The sequence below is a fragment of the Saccopteryx leptura genome, chromosome 3 (genome assembly GCF_036850995.1).
Source record: "Saccopteryx leptura isolate mSacLep1 chromosome 3, mSacLep1_pri_phased_curated, whole genome shotgun sequence".
Classification (NCBI taxonomy): Eukaryota; Metazoa; Chordata; class Mammalia; order Chiroptera; family Emballonuridae; genus Saccopteryx; species Saccopteryx leptura.
The window spans coordinates 113,880,033-113,898,843 of record NC_089505.1 but is presented as its reverse complement, the minus strand read 5'-3'; the positions used below and the strand labels follow the sequence as shown (position 1 = coordinate 113,898,843).

Here is an 18,811-nt window from a genome sequence, read left to right as displayed (position 1 = left end):
GCCCTGGAATCCTGAGTCCCTCTGGTCCTATACTGTAAGACAATAGAAGTACTGTCTTCTCAGGAACAAATAACAGAAAGAACCAAAAATGGTTGACATAGAGAAGGTTCTAGGCAATCCAGTCAATAAGAAGTATCTGAAGAAATAGGACGTGGGAGGAAGGAAGCTTGTTCTGGACGGCTCCTTAAACTGACACATGAAGATCCAAGGGCAGATTTCAAACAACAAAGAGCTTTCTCACAGCTATTCAAAGAATTGGGTGTCTCTTAAAGTGATCCCATTCTTGACTCTGGAGGTGTTTGTGCAGAAATTCAAGCAATCACTTGGTAAAGATTTGGGGAAACATTTACAAATCCTCTATCAGTTTGTTTAGAATAAATTTTAAGGTCCATTCTAACTCTGAAACACTGATCATAGGGCTTGATCAACTTACAGATCTGATACTTAACATTTCAGGGAATGCAGGTTTTAATTTTCCTTTAATTATTCAGTACAACTGGAAAAACCCAGGGAAGGCAAGATAACTTTCACTAGCAAATCTCTCTGGCCAAACACATTCACTTAAGTGTTGAGATATCATAACACTGTTTAGTGTGCCAGGCCCCTCTGGTTGGAAGAATCTGAGGAATTCTGGCTCTGGACTAAGGGTGGGTGGTTATTCTATTATAAAGAATGATCTTGATGTGGAATCACAAACTTCCCAGGCAGAAATTCCTTTCCTGTTTCTTCACCATGTCAAGTGCCAATCAATTCAGTCTTTTCTGGTCTTTTCCCTCCCCACACCTATCTACCCTATTCTCACCACTCTCACCAATGCTCCACATTATAGTATAAATAAATAAGTGAAGCATTTTAGCAACTATGAAGTTGTAGCAACTACAAAAGCATTAAGACAGTATTATAGAAAAACCTCCCCAAAGTGCAAACACAACCTTATAGAAAGGATTACATAAAGTTACCCAATCCCCCACTCACCTGCCAAAACAAAGCCAAAGGGTGCTTTGCTCCTACTTTATCATCCCTTTGTGTTTAGAAAGAAATCAAGAGAGGAAGCACAATGTCACTTTCCTTTGTGTTTTATTTTTTATCTGTTCATGAGTTTCTCCTTAGTTTTGGTATGTGGAACTCTGCCAGTAGCCATCACAGTGACTAAAATAAATACCTGATACGGCGTTCAGCCTCTTGTTACCCTGATAGCTCCAACAACAACAACAAAAGCATCTGTTTATTTTATATGCACCTGTAAACTTTTTAAAGAAGTATAGGGAGTTCCAGAGAACTACTTTGGATGCTTCCCCACTCCTGCAACCACAGATATATGTGTGGATGCCAAATTTCAAATTAGTTTCCAGTTAGTTGATTAGAGAGTTCAAAGAATTCTCTATTCATTTAGAAATTCCTAAGAACAGAATTTGGTGTCCGATTTTCCTTCAGTGAATTTAGAAGAAAGAATAATCTGGGCCCTTCCTGCTGTCTTCCTAATTAAAGACTGCCAGATAGAGCCTCTTCACATCCTAACACAGTTCCCTTTCCAAGTTTTGGACCTGGCCCTTTGCCTTTGTTCCAGACTTAAACCTTACACTCTTAGGACAATATGGAGACCCTGATCCACACTTCCTCAGATTCTATAATGACTTTTCACCCCACTCCCACTCCTCCTGGAGGATTAGTGCTGATTAGAGGAAGATACAGAAGACTGGTTGGATCTTGCACACTTTAAATCTACAAAATGCCTTTCATTGCAGGATCTCTGGAGTTTACAGGCATTTATTTAGTGGCAAGTGGAAACTCCACAGTATTAGTCTGTACCTGTTGGGCATCAGTTATTACCATCCTTTGGTGCTTTTATTATATAAAGAGGGCTACTGAGTGGCTCATTAAGCAATATGGCAAGATGTGAGACTTGTTTTAAATGGGATACTACAGACTTTCATGCTATTTGAGCTCTCATGTATAACTTTCCACATACTCTGCAGGAACCCTCATGACCCCTAAAGTCCCATCCTGCTTGTAGACTTTCCAAAAGACAGTGTATTAATCCCTCTTTCAGTTACTCACCAAGACAGCGGTGATGACAGAGCATGGGGCTTTGCAAGTTAGAAAAGACTTAACAAAAGAAAGGGAGGATGGGAGACAGGAGGAATGAGAGAAGGGTTTATAGAGGGAATCAAGTTTATTCATTAGGACTTGTATACAGGGTGAGGCAAAAGTAGGTCTACAGTTGTTCATATGGAAAATAACAATAAATCATAATACAAGAATACTCTATGTTTCACATACTCACAACTGTAAACCTACTTTTGCTTTACCCTGTATACAGAGCTGGTGAAGACAAGTGAAGGGCAAGAGGTAAGAAACCTAAAAAGGCATGGACCCCAAAGAAGCAAATCTGAAATGAAGTCAGTGTGGCTTAAATACAGGTATATGAAAAGGAAAAATGGGAGGTCAGTGTGGTAAGAAGCTCAAGGCCAGTTCACCAGGGCCCATGAATGCCAAGCCAAGGAATTTATGCTTATTCAGAAAACTAGCAGTATATCAAGATTTTCTTATTTAAAATTACCAGGGGGCCTAAGAGTTATTGAGTAGTATATGAAAAGGTTGCTAAAAATTTGAGACTGGAAGCTTATTCAACGCCATTTAATAATATATTTTCTCATTTAAAAAATCCAAATCCTGCCTGACTAGGCGGTGGCGCAGTGGATAGAGCGTTGGACTGGGATGCAGAGGACCCAGGTTCAAGACCCCGAGGTCGCCAGCTTGAGCACGAGCTCATCTGGTTTGAGCAAAAGCCCCCCAGCTTGAACCCAAGGTCGCTGGCCCCAGCAAGGGGTTGCTCAGTCTGCTGAAGGTCCGCGGTCAAGGCACATATGAGAAAGCAATCAATGAACAACTAAGGTGTTGCAACACGCAATGAAAAACTAATGATTGATGCTTCTCATCTCTCTCCGTTACTGTCTGTCTGTCCCTATCTATCCCTCTCTCTGACTCACTCTCTGTCTCTGTAAAAAAAAAAAAAAAAAAAAAAAAAAAATCCAAATCCTCAATTTATAAATGAATCTTGGAGGGGTAAACTTACTTGTCTGAAGTCACACAGCTATTAAATTTCTGGATTCTTAGGATTTGAGCCTAGGTCTGTAGATGCTGTGGATGGGAAAACTGAAGCTGAAGCAATCAGTTAGGAAAATTACATAGTTCAGACAAGAGGTAATGAAAGCCTGAACTTGTAAAAATGGTGGGGCTGCGAAAGAAACTGCAGAGGCAGTAGATTTGGACTTCGCAACTCATCAGAGAGAAAGTGAGAGGTTAGGGGGGAAAGTAAAATTTAAAATAATGCTATATAGCATTACTCTTAGATTCCTGAGGGCATAGTAATACTATAAAAAAAAGCAGCAGGGAGGAAGAAAATACCTGAAGAAGATAACAAATCCAATTTAGAACATACCGATATGAAGACTCAAAGGCTACCCATGTGGTAGTGTCCAGAAAGGCCCCTCAAACAAAAGGTTGAAGTTCGGGGTAGAGATACAGATTTGGACACCTTCTCCAATAAACAGTGAAGGGCTAGACATCCCAGGGGTTGCATGTGGAGACAGAAGAGAAGGCAGATAATGGAATTTCAGGAAGCACGTGTTTGAGAGGTAGGAAGACAAACCAAGAAGAAAGCAGAAGAGCAACCAGAGAAGAGAATGGAGAGTACAATGTCAGGGAAGTAAATGGGCACGAGGTTTTTAAGAAATGCTGCATAACAGATGAGGAGTACAATGAGTTAGACATGGCCGCTAACTAGACTTGGCAACTAGGAAGTCAGTGAACACTTACAAGAGAACAGTTTCAGTGCAGTGATGGGGACTGGGTTAGATTATAGGAGTTAAGGATAAGCTGTGGTGAGAAATTCAGTATTGGTCTTCCCTTCTTCTTGAGGCTCTGTGCTTTTGGCTTTCATGACACCATACTATCCTGATGCCACCTTCCTAGCCAGTCTTTGTCTCTCTTGGCTACTCCTGTCCTCTTAACCCTATGAGTAGTAAGTTTTTTGTTAACCCTTTGAGTGAGGATATACATGAATGTTCATACTACTCAAAGGGTTAAGGCAAATAATTTCACAAGGTGTATTGCTGATTCTTTTCTTTTCATTCATTCAATAAATATTTATTTGGTCTACTATGTATCCTAAACCATTCCAGGCATTAAGAGAGAATGATGAGCAAGACAGGGTCAGACGCTTACATTCTGGTAGGGGAGACAGACATTCATTTTAATTTAATCGTGATAAGTAGCCTGAAAACAAAGCAAACAGTGCTAAGAAATCATGTTTAAGGGGCCCAAAGTAGCCTGGTGGTTCAGGTTTTCCAGAGAAAGTGACCATGTGGGCTTTCATCTGGGACTAAGAACAGTCTTTCCAATAATAGGGTTGCATGACTTCACAACTTTCACAAATTAATAATTTCACAAATTTGCTTGGCTATTTCTATGAAACAGGTCCCTGGGTCAAACCTCCAAGGAATCTTGCTATAGGGGTCCTCTCTCCAGTAATAGAAAATGAGGTAGAATAAATAATACAGAGGAAAGAAATTTCTAAAAACTGTCTCTTTCATTTTGATAATAAAAAAATTTTTGTCATTAATCACAAGTAACTTAGGTTTGAATTTAAAGAATTAGGCCAAAATCAGAGCTCTTCCTTTGGGAGTGAATTGCAAGAGATATTACCTGGTTCATTTGAATGGGTGCAATAAATTCAAGCTGGAGAAGGCCTAATATTAGTCAAATTTCTTTCAATTCTTATCATTTTCCACCTCTGACTCATATGTATAAATATTAGAAACACATATTTGCTGAAAATGTGAAGAATTATAGCTAGTCTTTTATAAAACATCTTGATGTGGTATATGCAGAGAGATTAATTATATCTGTTTTTAAGCTATTTTCCTCTGAAATTAGGCAGACATTTCCCCCTTCACATCTTAATGTTTTAATTAACAACTTATTAATATTAAGCGGTGTCTCTTCCCAAGATGCTGACTTGGTAGTTGCCACTGTACGGCAACAGAGGAGAGAACGTGGTCTGTGTTAAAAGCTAATTAGGCCAAGGGCCCTGAAATCATTAAAGCTGATCTGATGGGCCTGCCCAGGCGGTGGCGCAGTGGATACAGCGTCGGACTGGGATGCAGACGACCCAGGTTCGAGACCCCGAGGTCGCCAGCTTGAGCGCAGGCTCATCTGGTTTGAGCAAAAGCTCACCAGCTTGAGCACAAGGTCGCTGGCTCCAGCAAGGGGTTACTCGGTCTGCTGAAGGCCCATGGTCAAGGCACATATGAGAAAGCAATCAATGAACAACTAAGGTGTTGCAATGCGCAATGAAAAGCTAATGATTGATGCTTCTCATCTCTCTCCGTTCCTGTCTGTCTGTCCCTGTCTATCCCTCTCTCTGACTCACTCTGTCTCTGTAAAAAAAAAAAAAAAGTAAAAAGAGCAGATATAATAAATATATAATAGATTAAAAAAAATAAAGCTGATCTGATGGGTAACTATGACTAGGGAAGTCACTGAGCTGCTGCTGGCTTCTGGTTAATTCTGGTTAATGATTATAAAAATAACATTGATTTGCCTGATGAGTGGTGGTGCAGTGGATAAAGTATCAATCTGGGACACTGAGGGCCCAGGTTTGAAACCATGAGGTCACCAGCCTAAAGTCCAAGATCACTGGTTTGGCTTGAGCCCCCCAGTCACGGCACATATGAGAAGCAATCAATAAACATCTAAAGTGACACAACTATGAGTTGTGTCATCCCTCTACCTTCCTGCCTTTCCCTCTCCCTCTCTCTCTATTGCAATAAAAAAAAAAGAACAATAAAAAAAGAAAATACCATTGATTTGTAGAGCACATGAGCCAAGGTCAAAATGGTCTCAAAAACTCATTTGCTGAGGGATTCTGATATGAACAAATTCATGAATAAATGAGTAAACATGTATATGTATGTACATGTACATAAAGTATATTTAAAGATATGTTAAGAGAGTCATGGCCTAAACACATCTATGTATTGCTACTCTAGAATTAGAAACAAGCTATACATTTACTACCCACAAAAACTGCTCAGGGAGGCTGTTTGTCCATCCACTTATTTCACTGCTGTTATCAAATTAATTTTACTTTATCCTATTTTCAGTTTTCCAAGGAGAAATGAATGAATCTATTCTTCAGCTGGGCTGTATCTCAAGTCTTCTGGAGAATGATCATCCCTAGGCACAAAGGGCATAACTTCCTTTATTGTTTAATATAAAATTATTTCATAACATTCTAATTTGTAGGTCTGGATAAGCTTTTATTTTCTTTTAGCGAGAGATAGAAAAAGAGAAAGAGAGAGAGGAAGGGAGATGAGAGGCATCAACTCGTAGTTGTGACACTTTAGTTGTTCAATGGTTGCTTCTCATACATGTCTTGACAGGGTGGGGGTGGGGTGGGGGTGTCCTCCAGCTGAGCCAATGATTCCTGGCACAAGCCAGCGACCCTGGGCTTCAAGCCACTGACTTTTGGGCTCAAGCCAGCAACGATGGAATCATGTCGATGATCCCACACTCCAGCTGGTGAGCCTGTGCTCAAACCAGATGAGCCTGCACTCAAGCCGGCAACCTTAGGGCGTTCTATCCACTGTGCCACCACCAGTTGGACTGAATAACCTTTTTAAATAAAAGGACATTATCGACCCTGGCCGGTTGGCTCAGTGGTAGAACGTCGGCCTGGCGTGTGGGGGACCAGGGTTCAATTCCCGGCCAGGGCACATAGGAGAAACACCCATTGCTTCTCCACCCCCCCTCCTTCCTCTCTGTCTCTCTCTTCCCCTCCCGCAGCCAAGGCTCCATTGGAGCAAAGATGGCCCGGGCGCTGGGGATGGCTCCTTGGCCTCTGCCCCAGGCGCTAGAGTGGCTCTGGTTGCGGCAGAGTGACGCCCCGGAGGGGCAGAGCATCGCCCCTGGTGGGCGTGCTGGGTGGATCCCGGTCGGGCGCAGGCGGGAGTCTATCTGACTGTCTCTCCCCGTTTCCAGCTTCAGAAAAATACAAAAAAAAAAAAAAAAAAAAAAAAAAAAAAGGACATTATCATTAACTGAGCACTTAATATATGCCTAATACTTTCATTTACATCAATTTTTATAAAACCCCCAAAGTTATGATTTACCGCTGTTTATATTTTATTAGTTGAAGTAACTATACAAAGGTTAAGTAATTCCCCCAAGGTCACACAGGTAGTAAATGATAGATAGCATTCAAAACTGGATATTTCAACATGTTAAGGACACTACTCTTTTATGGATTCTTGCTGTATTGGCCAAAAGTTTGCTTAAAGGCTTTAATCACTGTAAAAAAAAAATAGAAGACTGGATAAAGAAGATGTGACACATATACACCATGGTATACTATTCAGCCATAAGAAATGATGACATCAGATCACTTACAACAAAATGGTGGGATCTTGATAACATTATATGGAGTGAAATAAGTAAATCAGAAAAAAACAAGAACTGCAGGATTCCATACATTGGTGGGACCTAAAAACGAGACTAAGACACGGACAAGAGTGTAGTGCTTGGGGGGGGGAGGGAAGGAGGAAGAGGGGGAGGGGGAGGAGGAGGGGCACAAAGAAAAGTAGATAGAAGGTGACGGAGGACAATCTGACTTTGGGTGATGGGTATGCAACAGAATTGAATGACAAGATAACCTGGACATGTTTTCTTTGAATATATGTACCCTGATTTATTGATGTCACCCCATTAAAATTAATAAAAATTTATTTATTAAAAAATATATAGCCTGACCAGGCAGTGGCGCAGTGGATAGAGCGTTGGACTGGGATGCAGAGGACCCAGGTTCGAGGCCCCGAGGTCACCAGCTTGAGCATGGGCTCATCTGGTTTGAGCAAAAGTCCACCAGCTTGAACCCAAGGTCACTGGCTCCAGCAAGAGGTTACTCGGTCTGCTGAAGGCCCGCGGTCAAGGCACATATGAGAAAGCAATCAATGAACAACTAAGATGTTGCAACACGCAACAAAAAACGAATGATTGATGCTTCTCATCTCTCTCCGTTCCTGTCTGTCCCTGTCTATCCCTCTCTCTGACTCACTGTCTGTGTAAAATATAAGTAAATAAATAAAGTTAAAAAAATATATATATATATTTTTTTGGGGGGGGGGGACAAGGAAGATTTAAATGTGGACAAGCTATTAGAAGTTATTAAGGAATTATTGTTAATTTTGTTCAGTATGATCATGGTATTGTAGTTAAGTTTTTTTAAAAGTCCTTATCTGTTAGAAACACATACTCAAGTACTTATATATGAAATAATATGAAACTTGGATTTGCTTTTAAATATTTCAGCAAATAATAATAATAAACAAGTGAATGAAAAATAAACAAAGGAATGAATAAAAAAAAACCCTGGATATTTCATTCAAGTTTTCCCAATATACCAAGCTGTCAAAGTATGAAGACTATTCTTAATTGCCAACTAGTTGAATAAAAGACAATGATTCTAAAGCGATGGGTAATTACAAAGCAGCATTTCAGAATCTGGCTTTCTTCAAGTACATCAGCAATAGCAAGTTTTTCTTCCCTAGTTTTGCTTTGTTCAGGTTAACACTAAAATGAAACTGTGTTCCTTTATCATATGCTATCTAGTAGAGAAGGAAGGGCTCCCAGAGACCAGATGGAGAGGTGAGAAATCCAGGCAAGGATCAGAATTTCTGGACACACAAGGATATATATACTTCGAATCTTGGAGATTAGAGAGTATTTTGAATCCTCACATGGCCTTATAAAATAAAGAGCATTTATCCAATCGTTGAATATTTACTAAACTCCAAGTATATGTAAACCAATATGCTAATTACTTTGAGGGACACAAAAACAGATGATAGGACAAATGCATATAATCAAAAAATGCAAACGTGAGGCCTGACCTGTGGTAGTGCAATGGATAAAGCATTGACCTGAAACGCTGAGGTCGCTGGTTCAAAACCCTGCACTTACCTGGTCAAGGTACTATGAAATTAGATGCTTCCTGCTCCTCCCCACCCTCCTCTATAAAATGAATAAATAAAAAAATTTTTAAAAACTGCAAACATGAGGCAGTATATGATAAAGGCCAAATATTAAGCAATTTAGGAGATCAGGAATCGTGAGCTGATGAGATCAAGAAGGCTTTATGGGACTTGAATTAAGCCTTCAAGTGTTAATATATAAGGAGTATTGGGGATAAGTGGATGGAGTGAATGGTCCATATAGGAATTGAGACAGGAAAAATAGGATAAAAATGTAGTTTCCAAGACTAGAGAAAGAAAAGACTGAGCATAAATGTAGACCAGTTCTGAAGGAGGCCACCATTTAATTCATCAGATTAGATATCTCCTGCATTGATTGGGGAGGGGTGAGGGATAAGCACTCACAGAAAGAAGGGTGAATACAGATAGGAGCTAAGAGAAAACCACCTTGGAGGCCCAACTCTTAGAAGGCTACAGCATAATTATTTTTTTTTTTCCGTGGGAATCATGTGCATACACACTGGCTGTCCAATCACACTGTCTCTCTGCATTCTGAACAGAGGATCCTTTGTTCCCAACAGCAAAGCTCAAAAGAGACCGAGTCTGATAAAATCACACTGAGACCAGTACTCCCAGCTGGTGCAGGGCTGATGCCATTCCATTACACACCCTACGGGAAGCAGCTCGAGATACACAGCTGATTGATTTCCACAGCAGGAGCCTTGTGGCAGGGTGGGGTGGGGACTGGTCAAGCATGGAGAAAATTCTTTAGACAGTGACTCAAATTAGTTCACCAAGATCCTGACTTTACCCAGCAGATCTGCATAAGTCACTCTCAGAACTAACACTATTTCTTAACTAATTTTCAAAAAAAGGGGGGAGGAAAACCAGGAAGCTTCCCTAGGCAGTGAAACTATTTCATCAGTTAACTCTTACTTGTCATGGAATCTGAAGAGAGCAAAATATCAAAACCCTTATCTTTGCAGAAGTGGGCTGAATAACAGTCTGAGTAGCAGACTCCCCAGTCATGATAATTAATAAATGTCTCTGGACAGTGTAAAATATTTCCCAAAGGGCAAAACTGCCCCCTCTCCAGTTGAGAACCACTGGTTAAGCATGATCTTTGGGTGTCAAAAAGAACTTTCCATCCCAGCTCTACATTTACTTTACTTGCTATGTGACTTAAGTTACTTAACATCTTCAAGTCTGTTTTCTTATCTGCAACTAACATTTTTTTTGTTTACTTTTATTTTTTTAATTGACTTGAGAGAGGGAAAGAGAGAGAGGGAGGAGAGAGATGAGGAGCATCAACTTATAGTTACTTCACTTTAGTTATTCAGTAATTGATTCTTAGACATGCCTTGACCAGGGGCCTGTGACCTCTTGCTCAAGCCAGAAACCTTGGGTTCAAGTCAGTGACCTTAGGGTTCAAGCCAGTGATCTTGGGATCATGACGATAATCCTGTGCTCAAGCTGGTGACTTTGGAGTTTCAAACCAGGGTCTTCAGCACTCTGGGCCGACACACTATCCACTGAGCCACCACAGGTCAGGCTGCAACTGGGATTTCAAAGATCTGATTTCCGGCGGGTGGAGGGGTTAAGATTAGAGATTATTCAGACATAGGTCTCTCTTATTGCACTTACCACTACATCACCACCACTGAATTTCTTGTCTGTTCCCCATACTACACTGGTAACTCTGAGACCCCAGCACCCATCACAAGTGCTCAGTAAGGACAGACAGAAAGAAATATGAAACTCCTTTCCCCTAACCTCCACAAAGGGATCCATGGACCATCACCATGTAGTACTTATTCTCATCCCCGGGTAGCCAAGGTTCTGGAAGGTCCACATTTCAAATCACAGCACTGGTGCCTGACCTGTGGTGGCGCAGTGGATAAAGCGTTGACCTGAAAACGCTGAGGTCGCCGGTTCGAAACCCTGGGCTTGCCTGGTCAAGGCACATATGGGAGTTGATGCTTCCTGCTCCTCCCCCCTTCTCTCTCTCTCTTTCCTCTCTCTCTCTCCTTTCTAAAATGAATAAAAATAAAAAAAAAATCACAGCACTGGTAGTGGGAAAACAGCCTGTGAAGTCCTAGGGAGTAAGTGTGCCCCATAATCCTCTACAGCCAAACCAGAGACTGCTATTTGAAAGACACTGAGTAGTGGCAGTGGCATAGTATCAAGGAAGGTGGGGAGGGAGCACATTCTCCCCATAGCTAGGTTTCTCCAACCAGGACAGCTGAGGCTTGGGAAGAATCTGTTTGTCAGGAGAGGCGCTTTGGTGCAGTGACCTGACACGACTCCCTGTAGGACTCATATTATTCCTGGGGAACCAACCAACTCTAACAATGAAGTGCCCTTCAAAGCAACTCGCAACTCATCACACTTCCTAGAGGCTCGCTGTTCACAGCTCCTGTGCCAGCCAGTTAGCTTCAAAGTGCCCAGGTTATATTTCTGAAGCTCCAGTACTAGGCTAAAGCTGAGACCACTTGCCATGTTCTTCTACACAGAGAGAAACTGTCCTTTTCCACAAGTCTTTGAAAGTCTCAACCATCTGTGTCCACTCACTGATTACTCAACAATAAGTCTAGTTTTTCTGAAAACAGTTTTCTTCCTTCTTGTACAAAATCATATGATGAAACTTAGTGGCAAATGATACGTGCCAACACTAGATATGAAACATTTCAGTAAATGTAAATCAAATTGTTCAGTCCTTCCCTTTGATTGAGGATATACTATTTGTTTAATTGCTTTAAAATCACCTTTACTATCAAAATTTCCAGACAGATTTTTGTGAAATCCATCAAGGCTTTCTTGACCACCTTCCTATAGATTTTCCTGCCTTCATGAGGCATGACTGAGGATCCTTTCAGATGATGTAAAGGCTGTAATCTTGGGATTTTGCTTGTGATGTTGGTACCTGGACCACTAACGATACTTAAAAATGGGACTGGAAAAGTTCAACATGAAGCAAACCTAAAGGCCTTAAAGGATCCTTTACCTTCTCCCCACCCAGTTCCTACGGTGGGGGTAGAGAGGATTATTACAGAACATTGGAATTCTTGGCAGGGGGATGGGGGTGGTCACATAGGGTTATAAATACCAGCAGCCAAGCTGTGAGTTTCGGAGCTGAGAACAACAGACAAACTGTAGTCTCCCCTCTTAAAGGCACAGTACAAGGAGGCTCCCTGAATATTTCCACAAAGGAAGTTCTTCTTTTTAGAAATGCATCCTCAACCAACACCTGCATCAACAACTCTACGCAAACTAAACTGCAAATGCCAAGGAACATGACTTGGAGGTTTTATCTGACAGTGATTGGTACCAGCAGAAATAAAGAACCCAGTCAGGGCCTGAAATAAAGAAAAGCAGATTTAGAGGCAAATGTTGCGATTACACAGTCATAATCAGATTATCAGAACGCTGCCTCCTACATAAATATTTAACTTAATCAATGAGCACATTTTCCAACTGAATCCTAAGTTTCCCCCATAAAGATGGCCTAACTTTCTTCCAGGGCAATGGTTCTCAACTGAGGGAGGTTTTGCCTTGTAGGGGAGATTTGGTAATGTCTACAGACAATTTGGGTTGTCACTGGGGAAGAGTGGCTACCGGCACTTAGTGGGTGGAGATCAGGGGTGCTACTAAACTTCCTCAATGCACAGGACAGCTGTCTACAACAAAGAATTATCTAACCAAAAATGTCAAGAGTGCCGAGGTTGAGAGACCCTATTTCAGGGTCTCTTTACTTCCTTGGACCCTAGTAGTTACTACTGGAGTAGTCTTGTTTATGGAAAGAAAAAAAAAAAAAGAAAAACCCAACCAGCCAAGCCAAGGGTCCGCCTTGGGGTGCCTATTTGACTTAACTTGGCTGTGAAGCTGGAACTCCCTAAACCTCCAAGTGACAGGCGGGTCATACCAAGTGTGATTTCCCTTTTCACCACGGGCAGGTAGATAATGCTGACCTCATTTGCTTTATTCTTTAGTGACTCTAACTGGCAAAAACATAGATGGGCTGATACCGTCTTTGTAATTATTTGAAAGGAAGGAGTAAGTATCTTTGTGCAAATTGGCAGACTTTCAGCTCCATGGCAGGCTCTGTCTTCCAAGAGTTTTCTCATATGCTCATAGGGAAGCCCAGGTTTGTATTCCATGATGCAAAAAATCAAATGAAGAAGTTTAGCCTGACCTGTGGTGGTGCAGTGGAAACAGCATTGACCCAAAATACTGAGGTCTCCAGTTCAAAACTCTGGGCTTGCCTGGTCAAAGCATAGAGGGGAAGTAACTATTGTATTATGAGATGATGCTTCCCACTCCTCCCCTCCTCCCCCTTCCTTTCTCTCTGGGGAAAAATAAAAAAAAAGTAAAACCTGACCTATGATGGTACAGTGGATGAAGTATCAACCTGGAATGCTGAGGTCGCCGGTTTGAAACCCTGGGCCTGCCTGGTCAAGGCACATACGAGAAGCAACTACCACAAGTTGATGCTTCCTGGTTCTTTACCTCTTCTCTATCTCTCTCTCACTCTCTCTTTCCTTCTCTCTCTTAAATTAATAAATAAAATCTTTAAAAAAATGTTTTGCCTGACTGATGGTGACACAGTGGATAGAGCATCGACCTGGGATACTGAGGCCCTAGGGTTCAAAACCCTGAGGTCGCGGGCTTAAGTGTGGGCTCATCCGGCTTGAGCAAGGGGTCACTGGCTTGGTTAGAGCTCCCCACCCTCCTGGTCTAAAGTGCTGCAACTATGAGTTCTCCTCTCTCTCTCTCTCTCTCTCTCTCTCTCTCTCACACACACACACACACACACACACACAAACACAGAGTTTAGGTCTTCGGACTAAAGTTGCAAGTGTATGCAGTCCATGACCCTGGGCTTGACTCACACTGAATTGGGGATGAGAACAGACCAACGCAGCCTCAAAGTCAAGAAAGGAAAAAAAACGACTAGCGAGGATGCTTCAAATGCACCATCAGTGAAGTGAACCTTTTGAGAAATCTACAGACCCTAAGAAAGTTTCCATTTTTCCCACTTGTTCTTTTTTGTCAGACTTTGGACTAAGTGATACAGTCCAAAGTCTGAAGTATGGCCTGAATACACAGTACATATAAATATAAATATGTAAATATGAAATATGGAGTATGTGATGGCGCATCCGGGTTTCTTTTTTCTTTTTTTTTTTCTTTTTTTCTTTTTATCAACATGAGGCATGTTTTTTTATTTTTTATTTATTCATTTTTAGGGAGGAGAGGGGAGACAGAGAGAGAGAAGGGGGGAGAAGCTGGAAGAATCAACTCCCATATGTACCTTGACCAGGCAAGCCCAGGGTTTCGAACCGGCAACCTCAGCATTTCCAGGTTGACACTTTATCCATTGCGCACCACAGGTCAGGCGCATCCGGGTTTCTTGACACTGCTCACCAGTAGGATGCCAACACCAGCACATATTTCCAGACTGAAAGGTCAGGCTGGCTCATGGGGAAGCAGGAGGGGTACAGGGACGGAGCTGATTTAAGGACTCTGAATGATCTCAATTCTTTTTTTTGTTGTTTTGTTGTTTGTTTGTTTTTTCTACAGAGACAGAGAGAGAGTCAGAGAGAGGGATAGACAGGGACAGAGAGACAGGTACGGAGAGATGAGAAGCATCAATCATTAGTTTTTCGTTGCGCATTGCGACACCTTAGTTGTTCATTGATTGCTTTCTCATATGTGCCTTGACCGTGGGCCTTCAGCAGACCGAGTAACCCTTTGCTCGAGCCAGCGACCTTGGGCTCAAGCTGGTGAGCTTTTTGCTCAAACCAGATGAGCCCTCGCTCAAGCTGGCGACCTCGGGGTCTCGAACCTGGGTCTTCCCAGTCCGACGCTCTATTCACTGCGCCACCGCCTGGTCAGGCTGATCTCAATTCTTAACTACAAAACCTACATGGGGAGAATTTCAAAATAAGAAGAGCCTCTTGTTATTTTTAGACTTAATACATTTCTTCTCCAAATTTCAAGTCTTTTTCTCCCCTTCACAGAAAATTCACCTTGAGGGAGTTCTTTGGCTTAAGTTTCAGTGAAATAAAGGTCCCTATTTTCTTGTTAGTCTCCTGTTATATACATACAATTCCTTTTCCTCAATAACCAGAGACTCTTGTTCCGGAAAACAGAATTTCCTGAAGAGATTAGCCAAGGTCTTTTCCTTCCAGTTTTCTGAAAGCCTGCTCAATATTTTCCTTTTGAGTTCTGGAGTGATTTCCTCTCCTTCCTACTTACAACAGACGCTGAACCGAGTAAAGTGCCTTGAGGTCTTTGCCTGTTTAGATTGGAAAAGGACTCTCTTCCACTCTCATCTGATAGCTCCTCACTGGCTGGCCAGATTCTATCAATTATTCAGAAGCAATCGAGGGAAAGGCTTTCCTAGGAATAGTTTTTCATGTTCATTTAAGGAGGAAATAAATTTTCCCACAGGCTAACTGCCTCTCCGTGCATTTATCAGCAGTATCGCAGTCCCAAGTAAGCCTGAGGTTCTCCACAGACTTGACTCATCTGTCTATTCCATCCATCCCCAGTGGAGTCAGCTAGGTCAAAGCAGAGCCTACATCACAGATTTATATCCTCTTCTTTCTGGAAAGAATGATCCCATTATATATATAAAGACCTCATTATATATATATAAGCTGAAAACTTAAAGCTAATGCTGTTTTTTGGTATTTATCTTCATCTGTTTTTCCCTTACTAAAAACGAGTTGAATCTGAAAGCAATCACACTTTATGAATGTGGTGTGTTGCTGGTATGAGGAAATTTTATCTATTGCTGAACCTTAACCCAGGAACTCCACATTCAAATCATGAAAATGACTCAGTCCTCAGAATGGGTCCAAGAAAACCTTCCCTTGACTCAGCCTCTAGGGAACTGGGGAACTGACCCAGCGTTTTCCCCCTCTCATTGTTTTCACTTCCCATGAGCTCAGCATGAGCTAAGCCAGGAGTGTGTTCCTCCCCTCAGGACCAAAGACCTTTGCTGGGAGGAGCCAAAAGCTTTTCCCCAAGCCTCTGACTTTATAAGGACCTTATAAGGTGGAACCAGGTTTCTGATTTCCATCCAGACTTGAGGAGGATAGATACAGAGTACACCACTCTCCTTCCAGTCTTGCCCATCAACACCAGTTCCAGGGAGATAAACACACTCACGACTAAATAAAAAGGAAATGATTACTTGTTCTCAAATCTGAATGCTGTCTATGCCTACCTGTGGATTCTTTTAAAGTTCTAGCTCACATTGAACACAATTTTAACAGGCTTGTTTACTTCATTTTCTAGCTCACTGATGAGAAGGAAGGGGTAGATTGCTAAAGGCCGGCTCAGTGACAGTAGTGAGAAGTAACAGCAGTTAAGAACTAATACCTGGCCCTGGCTGGTTGTCACAGTGGATAGAGTGTCAGCCAGGTGTAGGGATATCCTGGGTTCAATCCCCAATCAGGGCACACAAGAGAAGCGACTATCTGTTTCTTGCTCCCTCCTCCTCCCTCTTCTGCAGCCAGAGGCTTGGCTGGTTTGAGCATCGGCCCCAAGCACTGAGGATAGATTGGTTGGTCCAAGCATCAGCCTTGGGTGCTAAATATAGCTCAGTTGAGTCAAGCATTGGCCTCAGAGAGGGGTTACCAAGTGAATCCTGGTTGGGGAACATGCGGGAGTCTGTCTTACTATCTTCCCTCCTCTTACAAAAAAAACAAAAACAAAAACGAAGAAAACAAACAAACCAAAAAACTAATACCTGATATCAAGAAAACAGGGACAAACTAAAAACTACACACTGCCCCCCTACATATATACACACCACCTATCCAACCAGTACAACAGTGTAGAGACCTTAAACAAAACTACAGTACAGAACACAAACTACACACTAATTTAGGAACACTGAATATAAAGCAGCCCCAAATATCTCTAATATTCTTGGGGATATCACCACAGTTGAGAATAGTATAATCTTTTCAGTAACGTTAACTAGCATTTGTAAAGAAAAACATTCACAGTATAGTGTTTAGAAAATTAGGCAAATAAAATTTAAAACAATTCCCATATAAACCAGAATCTAGTCGATAAAACTATTCTGAAGCCTAAAAGGATAAGTTTTACTTTTCTAAGAAATCTATTTAGTTGACTAGAGAGGTCTAAGCAACCCAGACTCAAGTAAACTGGATCAATGAAGCATGTCTCTAGAAGAGAGTCTCTGCTCTTGAGATGTTTGTAATGGAAGAGGAAAAGAAATCACACATGGCGAAGCAGGGATTGCCACCCTGCCACGGGAACAGAGGTGTGGGAGTTTCTAAGAGAAAAACAAGTGGGCTCATGGGTTTGAATTCTCTCTCTCTCCCCTTTCCTTACTTGGGTGCTTCAAGAAACCCAAATATGTTGAGTTGTGCTGCTCCAAATTACCCTATTTCCAAACACGGTAAAGGGCTTGTAGCCAATGTCTCATTTTAGTGCTGAATACAATGTAAACTCGTAGAGGGGCCCTTCAGAAACAGCCACCTTTCTGAACTTGGATCTTTCTATAAACTTGTGATCTTTCTCAGGACCACGTGGCTCTGACCTGGTGACACCACCACCTCACCATCCATGTATTTAACAGGAAGAATTCTGACAGCAAGGGGCTCTGAGAGATCAACTTATCTCTGATGGCCAGAGTGTTCATCGTGTAACTGGGAATAAGCAACACTACTGATGGGAATAGAGTGCCGGGAGCGCTCTTTCCAAATCCCTCCGTGCATGAAGAAGGAGAGAGCAGTGAGGCACTTTTAAGTATTTACAACTAAGTCAGCTCTTGGAGTGAAAGGCTCATATATTGAACTCACACTTGGAGTCCACTCCTTTTATCTTCCCCTATTGTTTTCAGTTAGTCTCACAAAAATCTCAGAATTATCATTCTGAGGAAAAGAATGACAACATTTCTGCAGTTAAGGCAGAGATTCTCAAACTCTCCTGCAGCCAGAGAACATGTGCTCTTGAGGAGTCTGGGGTGGAGTCTTAAGCTATTTGCCCTAAATGGAAAATTTCTTTGAAGTATCATGTTTTTTCTTAATAATTCATGAGAATTTTGAATTTTATTCTATAATATATCAATAATACAACAATACTTTTCCCTTGAAATCTGTGAAAAAAATCAACACTTTAGGAAGATAAGCCCATGTTTATCTTACGGTTTCCCATACCTCAATTTGAAAAACAGGAAGAAACATTCACTGCTATTTTTAAATCAGCTAATTTGAAATCTCCAGAATTTCTTAAGAGGAGATTCCTAGAGTAAGAGATGGATTTGGACATTTCTTTCTATACCCTTAATTGGTTATAAACACTGAAAAAAAATTACAATAGAAATATGTTCAAACCAGTTGTGCAAATAGTCAAGAGACTGTTTAGTCTCCAAAAAGTACTTTTTGATGGTGATGGAAGTGAGGATAATGAAATTGGGGACAGAAGTTAAGATGTGTGCTCAACTGGTTTCCAAGTTACAAGAAAAGAAATAGCCTGACCAGGCGGTGGCACAGTGGATAGAGTGTCGGACTGGGATGCGGACGACCCAGGTTCGAGACCCCGAGGTCGCCAGCTTGAGTGCGGGCTCATCTGGTTTGAGCAAGGCTCACCAGCTTGGACCCAAGGTCGCTGGCTCGAGCAAGGGGTTACTCGGTCTGCTGTAGTCCCCTGGTCAAGGCACATATGAGAAAGCAATCAATGAACTAAAGTGCCACAATGAGAAACTGATGATGGATGCTTCTCATCTCTCTCCATTC

General features: G+C 41.7%; 1 protein-coding gene across 14 annotated transcripts in view; it reads right to left on the bottom strand.

The window, feature by feature from the left end:
- Positions 1-18,811, bottom strand: part of MACF1 (microtubule actin crosslinking factor 1) — a 370,922-nt gene that overhangs the window by 73,367 nt on the left and 278,744 nt on the right. The window lies entirely within an intron of this gene.